We start from the raw sequence: 13,237 nt of genomic DNA on the forward strand, positions 1-13,237 counted from the left end.
GGCAGCAGCAGCAAAACTATTACTGTTATCTAACTTGTTCTTGAGTGCCTGGCAGGTTGCAGTAAGCGGAGACCTTCTATGAATTACAGTAAAGAGCTGGAGAGAGATGAGAGGAGGGCTGCGGGCTGCTGCTGCCACTGCTACTTGCCAATTCAAGAGGGCAGGCAGTTCAGCAGCAAAAGGTCAGAGACATGTCCCTGCACTCCATCCGGAACAGAGACCCCCTTGCCCTTATATTAATATTCACATTCATTCTGCAGCTGTCAGTTTTGATTTCCCCAGGATCCCTTCTCAGCACATCACATGCCAACAAACTGGGTAGCTCAGGGTAAAGAGCTACAGAGTCCTGCAAAGACAAGTTTTCACTGATTCAGGCTGTTTGGGATACAGTACATTTAGCGACACAATGTTGCCTCCCTTACAGAGGGAGATACTTTTCTAGCATTTCAGACCGTACACGTCTTGTTGACCCTCTGTGTATTCAAAATGATAGCAGGTTATGTATTCTTTCCCATCCAAAAATCACTGTGGCCAAACTTTAATTTGTGTTAATCAAAACGCCAAGTTACATTGCTGAAAACCCAGCATCCTATGGTTGAGAAGTTATTGGGCCACAGAACCGCTGTAGAAAGCTGAGAGTACATCTCAGTATTACAGACATACAGACTTGTTGGAGGAACTTTCTTGCCCTGCCTACTCTACAGAAACAATGCACAAGCAAGATGTGAACTCACCTCTTTATCTCTTTCATCTGTTTAGGAGATGGAAGTGTCACAGTTGGGACTCTACAAAAAGAAGCTCTCACTTCAGCAGCATAAAGCTACAGGGTCAGGGAAGTCCTAGACGTTGAATATGGTTTGCTCTGTGTTTCCACAAAGGACATGCCTCAGCGCGCAGGGTACCTCTCTTCAAAGATTTCACTGAAGACATCTGTGCTATAAAGCATAACATACAGTTGTGTGCCTGGAGTGGAATGGGAAGGCCAGAGATCAAGAGATAATCACATTCTGGTTTTGCAGTCTCCTTTTAGAGCCTGGATGCTACAAGCCTCACAGTGTTTCACACGGTGTTCTCAGACAACTGCCTAGTGAACATAGAACATGCCTGCGCCTACAGTTGACTATGTAATAAATGATTATCCATCCCTTGGAGAAGGAAGATGAAGTTTAACTTGCAGTTCCACAAACCTAGGAATAGAATGGAAGTAGGCAACTAGCTGCCTTCATTTCAATCCCCACATTTGGCCCACACCTGAGGCTTTTTAAAAGAGCTGCAGCTGGGCTGGCTCAGCCCAAAGAAAACAGTCCTGAGGGGTGGCTTTGGCTTGTGTTACAGAGTTGAACTCTTCTGCTGTTCTCAGATGGGAGAAGTAACTTGACAGCTTCTGCACAAGGTACTCTTTTAGATTTTTGTTTCTGTGGTGGTGGTTGTTGGTAGCTCTGTGGGTGAACACGGAGCCCTGGCGGGGGTGATGCAACTATGAAAGGCAGGTACTGTCCTGAGAGGTTATCAGGCAGAGTTTTTAAATACTATTAATATCATTTGTACTGTCAGCCGAATGTATTGCTGGAGTGGACATGGAGCTGTCTCCCAGGGGACAGCTGCTGCTTTATCTCTTTGAGAGTTCTGCTTCCTGGGCTTCTTAATTTTGTTCTGTTTAATTTCATTTTATAAGCAGAAGGTAGCTAAGGGAAAGAAAGGCACACACCATTTCCTTAATGACCAAGTTTTCCTAGCTTGTACTGTAAGGAATTTACACCATTGTCTAGACGTGCTGTAGCTGTATGTCTGTTGGCTACTGAGGGCATTCAGTGGCCTGCACTTTCCCCAGGCTTACAGGTTGATGCTGGAGACCTCATCCTACTCACAGCCAAGCTAGATGTGAGCCCTGACTCATGTGTGAGTTCGAAGTGTGGCTGGCAGGAAGAGAGGGGTAATTTCTAATCCTTCTCAAGAAAGATTTCTTTCTTTTTTTCTTTTTTTTTTTTTTTTTTTTTTGTGGTCTTATTTTTTTTTCTATTCCTTTTTTTAATTTTAAGTGCCCATGTTTCTTAATTGAAACTCAATATGCTGCACCATCACTCAATACCAAAGGTCTAAACTGTGGTAGTGATTCCAAAGGAAAATAAAAGTGGATAGAGGTGCAGCCTGCAGTGCTAACATGCAATCGTCAATGACTCGGCTTCATTATGCAGCCATAGTGAAATCATTAATACACTTCAAGCAGATACCAACCTGAACATCTCTGTTGGGAGCACAACTTCACAGTGCAGGGATTGTACAGACACACAGCAGTTCTCCTCAGCAAAGAGTTCATCAACTAAAGAGGCACAACAAAACACGGAAATGAAAGTAGAAACAGAATAAGGGAAGATGGTTGCCAAATATGGTGCTTGTCTTAGTATGCTCTGCTGTTCAAGAACATCACACAAATACTGACCTGTATCTCTATCAGCTAATTCAGTTTTCTTATTTATACTCAAATTTTAAATAGAAGATGAAAGGTTGTTTCTTGCCTATGGACTGCCAATGAATCATTTTCTCAGTGCTATGCTAAGTGTGGAGTTTCTGACTTGTGGACCCTCTGTCCCTGTATTTGGATGAAATTGAACAGATGTTTAGCAAATGTTTGCAGGGCATGGACTTGTTTTGCAAACTATGGTGAGTCTTGTTTAAGGAGGTGAATGTTACCAAGGGGAACAAGCACCTGGCTTTTAGCTCCTATGGGGGGAATCCTGATAATCACAGAATCTGTTTATTTTCTGTTTTGGGCCTTATAATGAGAGTAACAGCATGCCTGTGTCCTGGGTGTTAAATGCAAAGTATGCTATTTCTCACTGGCTATCTCCAACCTTGTGTTGTTTTTCTCATAACTTTATCCGGGTTCAGTTGTATCCCTAGTTACTATGGGGTTCTGGCCTTAAGAGGCAATATCTCAGTGCAGGTACCCTTTTAAAATATACCAATGTGATGAAAATGTGAGGTGCTGGGAGATAGTGTCACGGACTCTGTGTGTGTGAGCTGGATTTCTGGAGGCTGGGTCTCCTGAACACTTCACCCCCAATATATTTTCCATATCCTTTTTGCTAGTTGTACGTCATTTTTGCTTTTTACATTCTGTAGTCTCTGTAGGATTTATTGTGTGTTTGGGGAAGATTTTTGCTATTTAATGCTGTGATATCAGAAGGGAAAGTGTGCTTTATATTTTGCTCACTGTGTGAGGGCAAACAATTTTTGGAGTGGCAACAGGGTTGTGCAAACCACTTGGTCTGTATTAACTCCTTGCCACACGACAAGCCTTTGGACTGGCTTCTGGGGCAGTGTGGCTTGGCCATCACTTCACTCTCGGCCTCTGGACTGGAATCTTTGCAGACAGAGTAGTGCCAGTTTGGTGGAAAAATGTCAGTATTAGAATTTGTGAGATGTAGGACAGACCAGAGCCCAGGTTTCTGACTGCCAGGAGGTGAGGTGGTGCCTTTATGTGTTCAGACAGAAGGAGATAGGTCCATTGCTTTCTTTATGGAGTGTTGTTCTGTGTGGGTGTTTGGCTGCTAACCCAGTGTGCCTTCATTTTTAATCTCAGTGACTGTTTCTGCCCACAGAGCGGCACAATAAGGAAAAGAAATCTGCTTCATTTAGAAATACTACTTAGCTCTAGAAGTTTCAATCTCCAGGCTTGGTCTTGAGAAGCGAAGGCAGTTAAGTCTGAGAGTACTCAATAAATTTTGGAAAGTTCTGGAGTACAGATATGTCCTTATTATTTTTCCTGTTGTATATGTTTAGCTGTAATGTTGAACATACGTTCCTTGAGTAATAATTTCAGTTTTGTACCCCCTTTTAAAATATGCTTCCATGCAACAACAAATCTGGAGATTTGGAGTCAATAGGGTGTTAGGTTACGGAAAGAATTAAAATCATCATCATAAGAATATTATCTCTGTAACATTTCGTGTCTCTTAGGCAAAGGTTGCTGAGGGCCAGTTAGTTCAGTGCATGACCTCCCTAAGAGTTCTTAGGCGTATAAGAGCAGTCAAAAATAGCTCCTTGGAAGGTCATGGAAGGCATCTTTTCTGCATATGGTTAGCTTTGCATTTCTGACCTGAAACATCTATATGTCTTATGGTAACCAAGCAAGAATGGATGGAAAGAAAATAGAATACCAAAATTGATTTGGAGAGTAGCCAGAGCCTGTGTAACATGTTCTGTATTCATATGAGCTCTAACAAACTGCTGCCAGCCTTGGAGATTTTTCCGTACATGAAATGGAGAAAGCCTGCATTAACTTCTAAACCATGCTTCAAGGCCAGCCTAGCCAAATAAAGGCTGGATTCAAACTCCCAATAGATGAACAACAGCAAGAGGGACCCTTATGTTTCAAAATGGAGCCGTAGGCACGTATCCAAGTGATTTTAAGCTTCTGACTGACCCTGGAGTCTGTAAGATATTTCAGCTCGTCAGACCGAATGTTCTTTTTCTTTTGATATCTGCACGCTGAGACAGAGTTTACAGGAAGCTTTTATAATAAATCCCAAAGTCGGAGTCACCACAGAACACTTCAATTATTGAATAGGCAAGAGCTGATGTGAGAGGGAAAGGCTCTGTATTTCTCTGCATTTTAATCCCCCCCGCCCCACACCCCCCCGCCCTTTCCTGCCCAAATCCTCTTGGTTAATCAGGTTATGTTTGCCCTATTTCTCTCGGGAAGCAAGCAGAATGCAGTGTTGCTAGAAATGGAGGAAGGGAAGGAGGAGAAAGGCATACTGAAAGCAAGAGTGGGTTGAGGATGCTCCAGAAATGAAAGCTTCACTTTGGCAGGGTTCCCGAGATCACGGCAGGATGCCTTCGGGCTGTGGGATGTCTCTGTGGCCTGTCACACTTGCTGACATGCATGATCTTGCATGCCAGACCACGTGCCAAAGGACAGTAAAGAGAGCTTGCCTGTCTGTGCTCAGCCTGGAGGTGGTCTCTACAGCCAGCAGCTCCCCAAGTATCCATTCAATAGCCTGCCTCTGCTAAGAGCCCCTGGGAAGGTGTAACTGATGTCCCTGGGGCAACACACTCTACCCAACATTTTCCTGAGTGCAGTGGTTAATTCTGTGGGGAGCAGTACGCGTGCGCGCACACACGCACACAGAGCTGTATGTGCTGTATGCTTTTGTGCAGTTATACAGCCTTTAATTCTTGCTGCACTCCTCCTCTTGGACATGTGGCTGCAAGCCACAGAAAAGTAGCACAGATGGATCCACCGAAGTAAAATGCAGCTATGAGAAGCAGGGAGCCAGCACACGCACACACAGCACTGCTGACCTGGCTCCTGGTGAATCTCATCTTCCTTTAAGTCTGGTGATCTTTGAATTTAGTTCTGAGTGTGCTGAGGTTTGTGGGGTTCTTGGAAATGCTCTGATCTCCAATTAAAATGGGCAATACCAGTATGGGAGATGCTCTTTTTTGATCAGTGTCTAAAACAAAGCTTGCAGCGGAAACCATTCCTGAAATGTGAAAAATTGCTTGTTCTGAGGTCCAAGTCTGGGCAGGCTTAGGGGAATAGGGTAAGTCTTGATGGTAGAATTAAGTGCGGTGACTTGGGTGATTTTTGCGAGCATGGCAAATAATTCAGAAGGATGCTGATCTGCAGGTCTGCATCTGCATTCTGTGTTTTGGGGTTAGATTTATCCAGAAGCTCAAAATCAAAACTTTCTAGACTGAATCATGAAGCTTCAATGAATTTATATGCAATCCTGTTTCTCTGACTCTGATCCTGGCTCAGGACCAGTTCAGTGTCAGCCTCTGCTTGTGTTTCAGTTTTGCCAGGAAGTGCCAAGCCACACAAGCATTGCCTAATTCAGTCTTGTGTGCCAGCTTCTTTGGTTGGATCTTGGTGCGCTCTTCCTTTGAGACACATGTATTAGAAGAGATTTTTAGTACCCCTCTATGCTGACAGCATGGATCAGAAACATTTTTGTAGCTCAAAGCCAGGTGAATGCTAAGACATTCTTCCAAAAACATAAGCATCAGCAAATGCAGACCTGAGCTAGTGAATCGCAAAGCCATGACATGATTTTACACATTCCCCAGCACAGAGCAGAGCAAACTGGATGGCTGCAGACTCCTGCTCCTGCAAGAACGAAGACAGTCAGGAAATGAACCACCAGAACTCGTTCCTTGGCAGGAGAACGCTGTGGAAAAAGCAAGGTGTAGCAAGCCCTGGGCTGTTGCAGACCCAGGCCTTGCAGGTGCCTACAAGCTACGTGGGGATCCCAGGTGCCTTGTTCCCACCATGCGGTCCTCACTGGCAAGCATGTGTTGTGCATGTCCAGAACTTGCTGGTGCCCCAACATGGTGTGCTTCTGAGGCCTGGTTGCTCATCACTGCAAGATGCTGGTCAGCACTGTGTGACATGTCGGCTTTGCTGTGCTTGGGCCTCCTCTGTGCAACCCGTCTTTGCAGCAGTGAAGAGCAGGAAGGCTGAGTTGCTCCACAAAGCTGCTGTTTGGTTTGACTCCAGTAGGCGGGAGGGGATGGTCATAGCATCCCCCCACCCCACTAGAGAAGCAGTTGATTATGTGTGAGGAAGCGAGGGGAGAGAGCTGAGCTGTGCGAGGAGTGGCTTTGCTTTAAATCTGCCCTAGGTAGGAGCCTGCTTTGCCAGCCTGTGCGTGGGAGTGCTGTCGGAGCAGATGGCTCGCAGCCCCGTTGCTGCAGGGTTAGCTGGCTCGTGGGCAGCTGCCAGTTTTGTGCAGGGAGGAGGGCATCCTGCCTCTTGGAGGAGGAGAACGGTGCACAATGCGGCAGCCTGAAGGCTCACTCAGACACACAGAGGTGTCTACGTCTGACTTCAAGAATGAGCAACAGCATCATCCAAAGAGCAGATCTCATAAATCGTTTGCAGGTTAACAGGAGGCTTTTTCTATGTGTCTCTGATGCTGCCAGGTAAAAAGCTGTCAGTTGCACAAATGTATACATAAATCTCCTCCCCGGCCTCCCCCAAACTAGACTTAGGCTCCCAGAGTTATGTGACTGGCTTAAAAATTCTGAATTTACCATCTGGTGTACTTCTAATTGTCTTTCTGTCTTCCAAAGCCTTAATTTGTGTTTTCAAGCTGCTTTTTTTTTTTTTTTTTTTTTTTTTTAAATAAGCTGGGAACTATTTTTTGTTTGTTTGTTAACAAAGTCCCAGGACTCCAGAAAGCGGAGCTTTAAGGACAACCACAGCAGTTTCTCAGATCTAGCAGCACTGAAAGGAAGCTGAGAGGCAAAAACCTTAGCCAAGAAGGTTGGTCAGGAGGCGAGGCTGAAACAGTGGCTCTATTGTTTGACTTCTGTAGCTGGTGGATATGGCTGCATGTCCCAGGGAGCTGCGTATTACAAATACATGGCTCATGGTGTACACAGCAATCAAGTCACGAGGTAATTACTGGACCAGTGGGAGAGGTGTGCAAGCAGTATAGGTTGTTAAATAATTAAAAAAAAAAAAATCAACACTCTAAAATTTAAAGTTCAGAACACTGCTTCCATGATCTGGTTTTCGATGAGGCATCTAATGTATTAAAAGTCTGATTCTGCAGAAAGTACTGGTACAAAGCACCCATAAAGTCAGGGCACTAAAAAAAATAAATCTTTAGAAACATTGATATGACAACATGGGATGAATTTGGCCCACAGAGTTCTGCACAAGATCCATAGAGCTGGAGCTCCTTGACTAACAGAAATAGGGTAATTCTAATCTAAAATCTTTCATCCTTTCCCAAGCTGTTTTGCTGAACATATGATGTGGAATTTGGAAAGTGAGGAATAAAATGTTAGGATTCTAAAATGTAACATATATTAATATCTCCATTCTTATGTGCGTTTTGAGGTATCCTACGGAGATCAGGTTCTTGGAGGTTACATACTTTATGTCTGGATAGCCAGTACTTCCTCTAAATACAGCATTTTTAAGCTATTGTACAGTGTTTCTTTGAAGCTTATTGTCCCTGGATTGACTTATCTGGCTGGAAACCATGAGCAGAGCAATAAGCTGCTTATTTCATATGGAATCTTGAATGTAGGTGTGTGATAAAGTTCGTAGATGCTTAATGTTGGCTGATACATGAAATAGTTTGTTGCATTTCTAGTACTTTGGATGCAAGTGGCTTGCTGGTGATAAAGAAATGTTGAGAAATTATTTATGTGCCAAATGGAGAAAAATTGTTGCTTTTCATGTGATTTGTATTCTTTTGAGGATATAGCACCTTCTAGTTTCTCCAAAACAAGCATAATGACTGTTATCTCCTTTGATAAAGAAATGGAAAAAGAAAACTGTTTTTCCAGAAACTATTGATGACCTGCCCAGGTTACCTGAAAATGCCTGTAATCTCAACCTTGTAACTGGACTAAATATGTCATTAAAGGCCTGCTGTAAAAATGGTTGCGTAAGGCCATTAATAGGGAAATTAGTTTGAACTTTGTGCTGATTCCATTTCCTGGTTCTATGTGACTTGCTATTATTACATGCAAATAAATAAAGGGGATGTAAAAACAACGTAACCCAAAAGTAAAGTCAACTGCTGGACTCTGGACTGCTTGATGTAGTGGCCACAAATGTGCAAAAAAATATTTCAGGGTTAAAAAGGATTTGCCTTTGCAATTCTTCTATGAACTGTACACATCTAATGAGCCTGAGGACTATTCTGGGAGATACTCAGAAAGGTTACCATCCACATAGTTATGGCACTTCCACTAAGGCTCCTTCCATAGTCAACCAAGAGAAGTTGTTCCATGGATTCACCCCCTAGAAGAGCTGAAACTGGTCTCTTTTCTCCTTGGATGGGTTTTCAACCATTGTGGTTTTGGAGACCCTTAGAGATGTGTGCGCGTATCTTTGTACTGCAAATGGAAGATAAGCTTGCTTTACCTGAGACTTCTTGCACATCTCTTAGGACTAACATGTGGACCTTCAGCCATCACAGACATGACTCCTCTGCAGCCTGGTTTTATCTTCCAAGAGAGTGAGAAGGAGCCCAGCTTCAACAAGCTGAAGTTAGCCTTTGTCAGTATCCTTCCTACTTCTCTTCTCATCAACTCCATCTGCTATTGGGTATCCTTATGAATGACGTTGCAAGTCAGCAACAACTTAAAAAAAAAAAAATTAGCCAGTCCCTTATGTGACATCTTGCTGAAAACCAAACCTCTGTCAATGACCTAGATCTGGTGAAGTTATGAATTATTTAGATCACGTATTACAGATAATGCAGAAAACTGGTGGTTTTGCTCTCAATTTTAGCTTGAATTAGCTAATCCTTTTTTTTCTTTAGAAAGTTTGATGCTGACCAGGGACAGCTGAAGGGTTGTCTTTGACCACTGGTACTGCCCTTTTGATTACATAAACGTTCTTACCGGTTGAAGATAATCTTGGGAAATGACACATCTAAAATGTCGACCCTGTTTTTTTTTCCCCTCATGCTGCTGTTTGGCAGATGCAGATTCCTAAACAGCTGTACAGGTTGGGCATGCAGCTGGCAAGGTTTGGGCCCCGTGCTACCCACTTAGGCTCTTGCCAAGCAAAGTCAGGAGGCAGGATGGCCCTAGGGTTGGATTTTTAAAGAACCAGTAAATATTTTAATCCTACTGCAACCACTGGGAGTTTAGATGTGCAAAGACTTGGTTATAAACCCTAACAGATATCTGGGGGAGCTGCATACAAAGCCAGTGGCTCTAGGGCACAGCGCTGCTCTCTTGACATGCCATACGGCTCTCACTGCCAGCCAGTATCTGCAGGCCTCCTGCAAAGCGTGTGCTGCCCCAGCATAGCATTTCCATACTCCTACGACTTTATAAAGGACAGTGCTATCATTGTGTTCGTCACCTGAAAATGAGTAATATGAAATATTTGTCCAGTTTATTGATGTGAGTTACCGCAGCTAGTCCAATGCTTCCCAGTGCTGCTGCAGGAACAAATTCAGGCAGGAGCTTGCTCCGTTGCTGCTGGGAAGAGAAAACAGAAACAAGGCTGAGCAGTGAAGCCTTGGAGTTTGGAGCCTGGCTTTTGTTTTGAACTCATCCTTTAAATGAATTGGAGAGATTTCTTGGTCTGGCAGTAGTGCTTGGCATTGGGATTTGCACAGGACTGTGACCAGCTGTGTCTACATTAAAAAGCTGTGGGTAATAAATGGGATCAGATATTGAGCAAATGGTTGATGCTAAGGACCTGACATCCCCTTTCTGTGTATGCACTGGAGGTTTCACTTCTGGCTAACTCTAGTCTAGTCCTGTGGACTGACACCCACTAGCGTCTGAATTTCATCTCCGATTTAGTTTCAGACCAGGGAAATCTGTTTGCGTGCCTTGAGACTGCTTTGTCATCTGAACCAAGGCTCAGTAACCAAGAACACTTGGGAGATCTTGCTTTAAGAGGTTTTGCGATGTGAATAAAATGCTAATATAGCTTCACCCAGTACCCAGGAGCTCTGAGCTGTGTTGTGTAACACAGCAATGTGTGCTCTAGGGGTGTCTAATTATAGCATCAGATTCTGATTTCAGATAGCTCAATATTTATTATTTAAAAGGGAGGTATTTTGGGGGGAGACTAATAATGAAATAACCTAACATCAGCTTAGGCAGTAGCACGAATGCAGAAGAAGCAAAGACGCCGTACTGGCAGAGTGTCTCTCTAGCCTGTGCACTGATGTGGCAGCATTTCTCGCTGGTGCCAGGCGATCGCCGGCTCCGCAGGAAGCGGCGTGGTGTTGCATAAAGGGAAGAGACGGCTGTGAGTCAGGGCTGCGGGGGAGAGGCATTCTTGCAGGGGCAAGCACAAAATGTCGAGGTTTGAATGCAGAGTTTCTGGGCATGGCCATGCTGCGTCCTGTAGGATTAAATAGGAGTCTAACTAAGACAGAAACAAAACTGATTGCTGCTTCTGCTCATTTTTGTGAACTTTTTTCCCCCTCATTTTTGTGAGGTTTTTCTGTGGTGGAAAAAGTATTGGGTAGTCCTACTTCGAGACATGAAGCATGATGCTCCTCCCATCCTGTGAGCCGCAGTTTAAGCATGGATTGAACCAAGCTGACAGGAAATCAGCCACTGTATTGGAACATGCAGCTTCTCTATCCAATACTTCTTGTGGAAGATTTCCTGGTAACAGTCAGGTTTACTGCTATTGAGACTGCCACATCTGACACTTCTGTGAACAAAGGTTTGTTTAAGCAACAGGACAAGTTGGAGCCCTCAGTCCTGCTGGCAGGGTCCAGGTTCTGGCTGCCTGATGCCAGCTGCAGCCTGTGTCTTGAGGAGAGCACCAAGCCTCCAAAGCCACCCTTCTCAGAGCCAAATCCAAATCAATAGCAGGCTGCAAAAGGCACTGTTAAGTGCTGTGGTGTCTCGCTGTGCACATGTGCTGCAGATCCCCCAGGGGTGGGGGCTGTGTATGTGAGTGCTTGTGCCACAGAGCTCTGCCTGCACCCTGCGGTGCCTGCTGAGGTGCAGCCAGGGGACCGCTCCCCGGTCCTGCTTGAGTGCCTGCCTCCCTAGGAATATGCTATTTTTGAATGTAGGCTAGTGCTTCATAAGCCTGTGTCACTCTTCTCTTGGGTGCAGCAAACGCTGCAGGGTGGCAGTGCCTGGTTTTCCATGCAAATGGCACGATATGGTGAATTTCCTGAGAAGTAGCTCTGTGCAGCGAGAGGGTATTTTCTGGCTGGTCTGAAAATGTAGTCAGTTACTGACCCCCCTGGAGACCAGATTGTGCCTTTAGGTCACCTCTGCTTCCATCCCAGGTGGCAGAGAAACTAGCTGCTGCTTCTGTGTCTCCTCCCAGGCTTTGCACATTGAGACAAAGAGCCCAGGATACAGAGTTTGGGGGTTGGCAATGCTTTGTCCCAGCTCTCATCCATCTTAGGCATGACAGAGCTCTCAGAGAGGGGCCTTGCACAAGGCTGTGCAGGGAAGTGACCTTGGAAACCATTTGCCCACACGTAACAGGGGTGGAGGTTAGGGATCAAGGCCAGGCTCTGCTAACTGTGCTCCTGAGGCACTCGTTCTGCCTCACAGTTCCCCCAGGGCTGGTAGCCCTGAGGCTGTGCTCCCATACCAGCCCCACAAAAGGCAATTGCTTCTGCAGAAAGGCTGTTGGTGGTGCAGCTTGGTGTGTCTGGGGAGTGAGGTTTGTACCCCCTGTTGATGGGGTCTCTCCTTGTGAGAAATCAGCACAAAGGAAACTGCTGGCAATCTCTGCTGAAGTTCCTTGGGGTGGCTCTGACCTGCGATCATCCTCCTTTCTAGAGCTAAATGGGGATTGTCTGTCTTCTGTGATGTTAGGTCTAGAAATTGTGACTACTAAGTTTGAATGACATGAAGTGCTTGGGGGTGGGGCGGGTGTGTGTGTGAGAGAGATGAAGAGGAGGGATTATGTGTGCTGGCAGCTCAAAAAGCCAACTGCATCCTGGACTGCGTCAAAAGAAGCATGGCCAGCAGGTCGAGGGAGGTCATTCTACCACTATGCTCTTGTGGGACCCCACCTGGAGTACTGTGTCCAGCTTTGGAGTCCTCAACACAGGAAGGATGTGGACCTGTTGGAACGGGTCCAGAGGAGGGCCATGAAGATGATCAGAGGGCTGGAGCACCTCTCCTATGAAGACAGGCTGAGAGAGTTGGGGTTGTTCGGCCTGGAGAAGAGAAGGCTCTGGAGAGACCTTATAGCAGCCTTCCAGTACCTGAAGGGGGCCTACAGGAGAGACGGGGAGGGACTCTTTATCAGGGAGTGGAGTGATAGGATGAGGGGTAACAGTTTTAAACTGTAAGAGGGGAGAGTTAGATTAGGTATCAGGAAGAAATTCTTTACTGTGAGGGTGGTGAGGCACTGGACCAGGTTGCCCAGAGAAGTTGTGGATGCCCCATCCCTGGAGGTGTTCGAGGCCAGGCTGGATGGGGCTTTGAGCAACCTGCTCTAGTGGGAGGTGTCCCTGCCCATGGCAGGGGGGTTGGAGCTTGATGATCTTTAAGGTCCCTTCCAACTCTAACCATTCTATGACTCTGATTCCCACCACCCTCCCACCCCCAGAGAAAAATGCTACCCCTAGGGAAAAATGGACCTTAAATCCACCGATAATAGATCCCAGTTACTTTAGCTGAATAGGGTCTAATTTAGGGATTGGATCACAGCTCTGACAGCTAGTTCTTTTTCTGTTTTTTCATGCTAGTGTGTTGGTGTTTACTCAGTCTGAAGAAGTGGTTATCACCTGAGAATGGTTATCACAAAATC

This window comes from Numenius arquata, chromosome 6, assembly GCF_964106895.1.
Source record: "Numenius arquata chromosome 6, bNumArq3.hap1.1, whole genome shotgun sequence".
NCBI lineage: Eukaryota > Metazoa > Chordata > Aves > Charadriiformes > Scolopacidae > Numenius > Numenius arquata.